The sequence below is a fragment of the Bidens hawaiensis genome, unplaced genomic scaffold, assembly GCF_021521415.1.
Source record: "Bidens hawaiensis isolate Kalapana, Puna unplaced genomic scaffold, B.hawaiensis_p1.1 tig00068502_1, whole genome shotgun sequence".
In the NCBI taxonomy this organism is placed as follows: Eukaryota; Viridiplantae; Streptophyta; class Magnoliopsida; order Asterales; family Asteraceae; genus Bidens; species Bidens hawaiensis.
In genome coordinates, this window is record NW_027502096.1 from 28,354 (window position 1) to 34,751 (window position 6,398).

Sequence of the window (6,398 nt, forward strand, 5' to 3'; positions counted from 1 at the left end):
AGTTGTGAGTAGATTAGAGAGAAAATATAATGATAAAGGTATAAAATATATAATTTAATTAAACAAGAGAGAGAAAATACAATGATTTTTATTGTAATTATAGGATATGTATGAATATACGGTAGGGAATGGGTTGAGAATGCTCTTAGTTTTATTTTCTTGCAATAGTCCAATTCCCTAATGAGATAAGTTGTGCTCTATTAACTAAGTAGTTGATGATAAAAATGAGGTAACAATGCAGGAATGATGAAGTTTTATGGTACTCCAGGGTACACGAAAGGAGCAATGATTCGCCTTGATACTCTCGTCTTTCATCTTCTTCTTTACTTTTCGTTCTTCTTATTTGCGTTAAAACCCCGCAACGCTCACTGCAACCCACAACCGTAATCATTAGGGACGGTGGTAAAACTTCATAGACGCTTGCTCAGGGTAATAAAAAACTACACAAAAAAATTTTAAAAAAAATCATATATTCATGGGATGTATGTGAACCTGGGTTCGCCCATCATACTCAATTAACCCTGGCTTTCCAGCCAATCATATCTAATGGTCATTTTAACCAATTCCTCCACGCCCCCCCCACCCCCCTCCTTTTTGAAAGGGAAATTCTTTTTTACTTTCTGAGACTCGGAATTAAAACCTTTAAATGTCTAAAAGACTTTGTCTCTGTTGCTCATCAACCCTAAAACAATTCACATTAACTATTATTAGTTATTACACTAAATTTCACTTTAGGACAAAGTTCAATCCACCGATAACTCACGTATCCAAGTTCTTTGTCTTGCTATATGTTTTAATCACTTATAAATGATGGGTTTTATAATGGGTATGAATCGTTTAGTGAACCTTCAAATCTTGTTGGAAATCTTGGCCTTTTTACTTGGGTCATTGCACACAAGAAACACACGTATAAGTATGTCTCCGTTATTAACCAATAATTGCTAGACCCGGGAGGTTTTTTCTAATTCTAAGGATGCGTTTTCATGATTAGAAACTTAAGTCCTCCATGTGGTCACAATTGGATTCTTTCGATCTTAGTTCAATATTTTACAAATTAAATATTAGACTAAAGTACAATAAAAATGAGAATTTATATTTGTTTGTTTTTTTGAAGATAATATACGCAGACTTTAGAACATTAAAATTAATTCTTAAAACATACGGTGGTAAAGAACGGTCTATGTTTCCTTATGCTTAAGCCTTAGTCAAATGTGATCATCAAAGAGTGGAGTGTAAGATATGAAACAGTATCCAAGGTTCATACACTTAACCCATTCCCAAGTCTTATTTAAATAGGGGAGGGGAAGGAAAGGAGAAGAAAAGGTGAATGAATCATGTTTCAGAGATTTTTTAAGGAGATGATGGGAAGGGAGAGAAAAGACTAGAAAATTTAAGTGTATAATCATCTTTCCAAATTGGAGAGATTATGAGAGAAAATGTGTTTGTATCATTAATTGCCTATTAACTCTTACATTTTCTTTCCCTTTCCTTCCATTTTCATTAAACTCGGAACACGAAATAAAGTGACACATTTTTCTCCCCATCTCTTTCTTTTCTCTTTTATTTCTCCTCCTTTTCTTTTCTCTTTTATTTCTCCTTAAATGAAACTCGGGAACACAGCGTTACCCGGGCATGTTTTCAACCTACGGCCCAATAAGAAAAATGAAGGTGTCATGTTTGTTGAAAGAAAAATATGTTATTCAAACTAAGGTTACACAAGACATTTCAACTGGATTAACTATGAGGTGATTATTTGGTTTCTAAGAAAAAAAGGCGTTTGGACTCCACAAACATGTATATAGATGTGGTGACAAATGAAATAAACTTCATTTTCCTTAGATCTTGTTGATAGTGGGTTGACCTGGTCAAAAGTCAACTATTCAAGAAAAAACCTATTATAACTTTTTGATACGATAAAAGTTAAATAAAATGACATAACTTACAAACTATCTAATGTTTCAATCACGCGAACTTTATTATAGAATCACTAAAAACTTTACTATAAACGTTATGTAATGATGGATGAACTAGTGGTAGGATACAAGAAAGAGAAAGACTTTTGTCAAAATCGAAACCGACTACTCTTATAGTTAGAAACAAGTAAAGAGAATTTAGTAATTTACTAATTTACCAATGCACTCTTCCTTTTAATATTTATATATTAAATTCATATTATAATATATTAAAATATTAAATAACACTTTATATACATTTTACTCACGGCATTAAGAAAAAGAAAACCAGACCGAAATCCAACCGTCCAATCCAAATTTCCCGTGTGACCCCGCCACGTGTCTTTCGATTCTCCAACCACGTTAGCATATCTTCCAAACGCGCGTACGTTACTGCCACCTGGCTTAAAAATATCTTTATCGTTTTATAAAACGCTTAACCGAAATAACAAACTAATAGAAAAGTTTTGCAATTCTCCGATGCTTAAACAATTTAATCAGAACACAAACACTCGCCGGATTCTTAACTTTCCGGCGGTCATTCCATGCCAAGATGTTAACCCGGTGATTCTTCTCCGGTCGTTAATCACTCTCTCCGACGCCATCACCGGCCACCGGAACGAATTCTTCGCCACCCAACGACGTAACGTGCGTGAAACCATCCGTCAGGTCTCAATTCTGTCGATGCTTTTCACGGAAGTCATCGAACAACACGGTATCAACGGGTTACCTGACTCCGCAGTGCTTTGTTTCTCCGAAGTGCATCACTCGTTCCAGAAGATATTATACCTGCTTGAAGACTGCCGCCGGGATGGAGCTAGGGTTTATATTTTAATGAAATCCCACTACGTGGCAACTCAGTTTTTGACGTTGATCCGAGCCGTAGCCACCGCGCTTGATATTATTATTCCCATGAATTCGTTAAAAGTTTCCCAAGAGATTATGGAACTCGTGGAGATGGTGGCGAAGCAAGCGGGTAAGGCCAAAATAGAGGTGGGGCCCGACGATGACTACGCGATGAAGCGGGTGATGTTGATTTTGAACCAGTTTGAAAACAGGTTTGAGCCTGACCCGATTATGATCAAACGGATGCTTTATCATCTTCGGATTGATAGCTGGAGCGAGTGTCATAAAGAAGTTAGGTTTTTAGATGAACAGATTTCGTTAGAGTTGGTGGAGAATAACGAGCGTGAGTTGCATTTGTTGAATACTTTGGCTGGATTCATGAGGTATGGTAGAGGGGTATTGTTTGAAAACTCGAGCCTCAATATTAATGATGATCAATCCAGTGTTAGGCCGGGTTTTGAAATCCTGAGTTGTTTAAACCCTGAGGATTTCCGATGCCCGATTTCTTTGGAACTCATGACTGATCCGGTGACGGTTTCCACCGGGCAGACTTACGATCGTGTTTCGATTCAGAAGTGGCTGAAATCGGGCAATTTAATCTGCCCGAAAACAGGGGAAAAGTTAGCAACCACAGAGTTAGTCCCCAATTTGAACCTTAGGAAAGTCATTCAACAGTATTGCATTGATCATGGAGTTCCAATTTCGAAGTTTCAGTCGCAAAGTCGCGATATTTCATCGACGATTCTCCCTGGTAGTCCTGCGTGTGCGGAAGCTATCAAATTCCTAAGTGAATATCTTGTGAGACGATTGCGTACCGGGACAGATACACAGAAAAGCAAAGCCGCTTTCGAGATTCGTTTGCTTGCCAAGTCAAACATTTATAACCGATTCTGTTTAATCGAAGCGTGTGCGATCCCGCCTCTGTTAAGACTCCTTTCGTCACCCGACGCCATCACTCAAGAGCACGCGATTGCGGGTCTACTCAAGCTTTCGAAGCATTCGAATGGGAAGAGGGTGATCATCAATCATGGCGGGTTGAATTCGATTATCAATGTTTTGAAAACTGGACTGAAACCCGAATCCAAACAAATTGCATCCGCAACAATATTCTACCTGTCATCAGTTCAAACAAATCAAAAGCTGATTGGTGAGATCCCTGACGCGATCCCGGCTTTGATTGACCAAATCAAAGCCGGGACGACATGCGCTAAAAAGAATGCATTAGCCGCACTGTTCGGGATCCTCGTCTACCCGAGAAACCACCAACCCGCACTCGCGTCCGGGATCATTCCATTGCTTTTCAATCTCATTTCCACATCAGAAAAACCCGAAATTGTTACCGACTCATTAGCGGTTATTTCTACATTATCCGAAAGCTTTGACGGGTCAGACGCGATCTTGAAATCCTCGTCGTTGCAACTAATAATCAAAACTCTACAAACGTCTCCTTCGCGTGCTGCAAAAGAGTACTGTGTTTCGATTATGTTGGCTTTGTGCAATAATATTGGGAATGAAGTGATTTCGGTTCTTGCAAGTAATACTAGTTTGATTGGTTTGTTATACACGTTATCGACCGTTGGTGGTTCACAGGGAGCCAAGAAAGCTCGGTCATTGATTCAGATGATGCACCGGTTTCACGAGACTAATAGTTCGGGTTTGATGGCTAATTGGGATTCATCAAGGATTGCAGCAGTTCATTCATGTTAGGTTAGATTTTTGTGTTATACTTTTTTCATACATTTGGAGCTCGGATTTTTGAAGGAGCTATATGCGTTATTTTTTGAAATGGCTTGCATTATATTGATATACATGTATAATATATACGTATGGTAGCAAATTTGATACCACTTGTTTTGTAAATATGCAATAAAAGATTGAATTTTGAGAGTTCTAAGAGGATAGTTATTTGAGTTGCACAATAGAAAAGACGAACATGTATATAATTTCATTGTATGAATGATATAGTTAAGTTTCGAGTTGACCAATATATGTTTACAAAACAGATCATCCGACCATAATCGGATTGTTACATTCAAGAGGTTTACGTGTATGCAATTCAATCGTATGAGTGCACTATAAAATTGTTATATTTTGGTGTCTCATGAAGAGATGATGTTTTAGAAATAATTAAATTTCAAGTTGATTGATTTAGACAGGTAATCGGATTGTTGGCATTTCAGTAGGTGTACGTGTAATAATTCAATACAAATAAGTTGAATACATATTATCTGAAAAGGGTGTGCTAGTCTAGTGCTCCAAAATTTTATTTGGTTTAAGGGTGTTAAAGAGACTGGAAAAACTTATTCAAAATCAAAAACATCGCATGAACTAAATCGAGAAAACCAAATCAAATTAGAAACCAATAATTTGATATTGAACTTTAGTAAAAGCCAAAATATTACCGGGTTTTTTTTGGTTTTGTGTTTTGTGAAGAATCGGAAAAACCAAACTAAAATAACAAAAAAACAACGAGAAAACAGTAAATATTTTTAATAATTAACCTACCAATGACTAAATATTATTGAATTTGTGATATTTTATCTTTTAACTTTAAATACATCTTTTATCAGATATTAATATTCTAGGTTCATATATGTTTAATATTTTATTAATCGTTAACTTTGTTGTATTTATATGTTGGGTCAATTTATTTTTTTCGATTGGCAAAACCAAAAAAGCAAATGCATAATCGAATCGAATCTTATAACTAAAAATCTGAAAAACCGAAATCAAACGTTTTTGAAAAATAATTAACCATAAATTCAGTTTTCGATTCAATTTTATCCTACATGGTGCACACTCCTAATCCGGTGTCTTGTGAGGAATATTGTTTTCAGAATTAAGTTGATCAACTTAAAATTATAAATTTATAATAAAGCGGCTGTGATCGAATTGTAACATCCAATAGGTGTGTACATCTATATTTCAGTCTTATGAAAGATATTATTTTTGAATTGATTAATTTTCAAGTTCATCAATTTAAATATTTAATAGCACGCACTCACTCATTTATCTTTCACATACAATTTTTCAAACTCAAAAGTAAATAGAGTAATAGCAACTTCCTATATTTAGGGATAATTATTATTATTTTTGAACGGCCATTATACAAAAACAAAGAAATTGACAAGACGCTGAAAACAAAATAAACAACTTACATCAAAAGAAAAGGGTTTCTTAACCACTTATACTAAGAAAATAAAACTTTAGGGATAATCATTCATCATTCGGAGTGTTTGCAAGTAAAGATTATATAGAAATAGAAAATGAAATGTGATATGTTTCATAAATATAAACAAAATTTAGAGAAATGAGTTTTTAATTAAATTATATAAGATAGAGATGAAAGGGATACACGCAGTATTCAGATCGTTACATTTAGGTGTACGTGTATATTATTGAATCGTATAAATACCAATGTTGTAAAAGTAGGATTACAAGGTCGAGTACTCGCTACAAAGTATGTCCCCGATGCGAGTTTTTGTAAATCCGCCTAGTTACTAATAATCGGTCAAATGTTGTCAACCTCAGCCAGAATCACATTTTATTGATGAATTTGGACCCCTTTTGACTCAAAAAGATAAAACAAAATTCGCATTT

At 35.4% G+C, this 6,398-nt stretch overlaps 1 pseudogene; it reads left to right on the forward strand.

Annotated features, from left to right (window-relative positions):
- Positions 1 to 2,220: 2,220 nt before the first annotated feature.
- On the forward strand, positions 2,221 to 4,697 carry LOC143605187 (U-box domain-containing protein 19 pseudogene; annotated as a pseudogene).
- Positions 4,698 to 6,398: the final 1,701 nt, after the last annotated feature.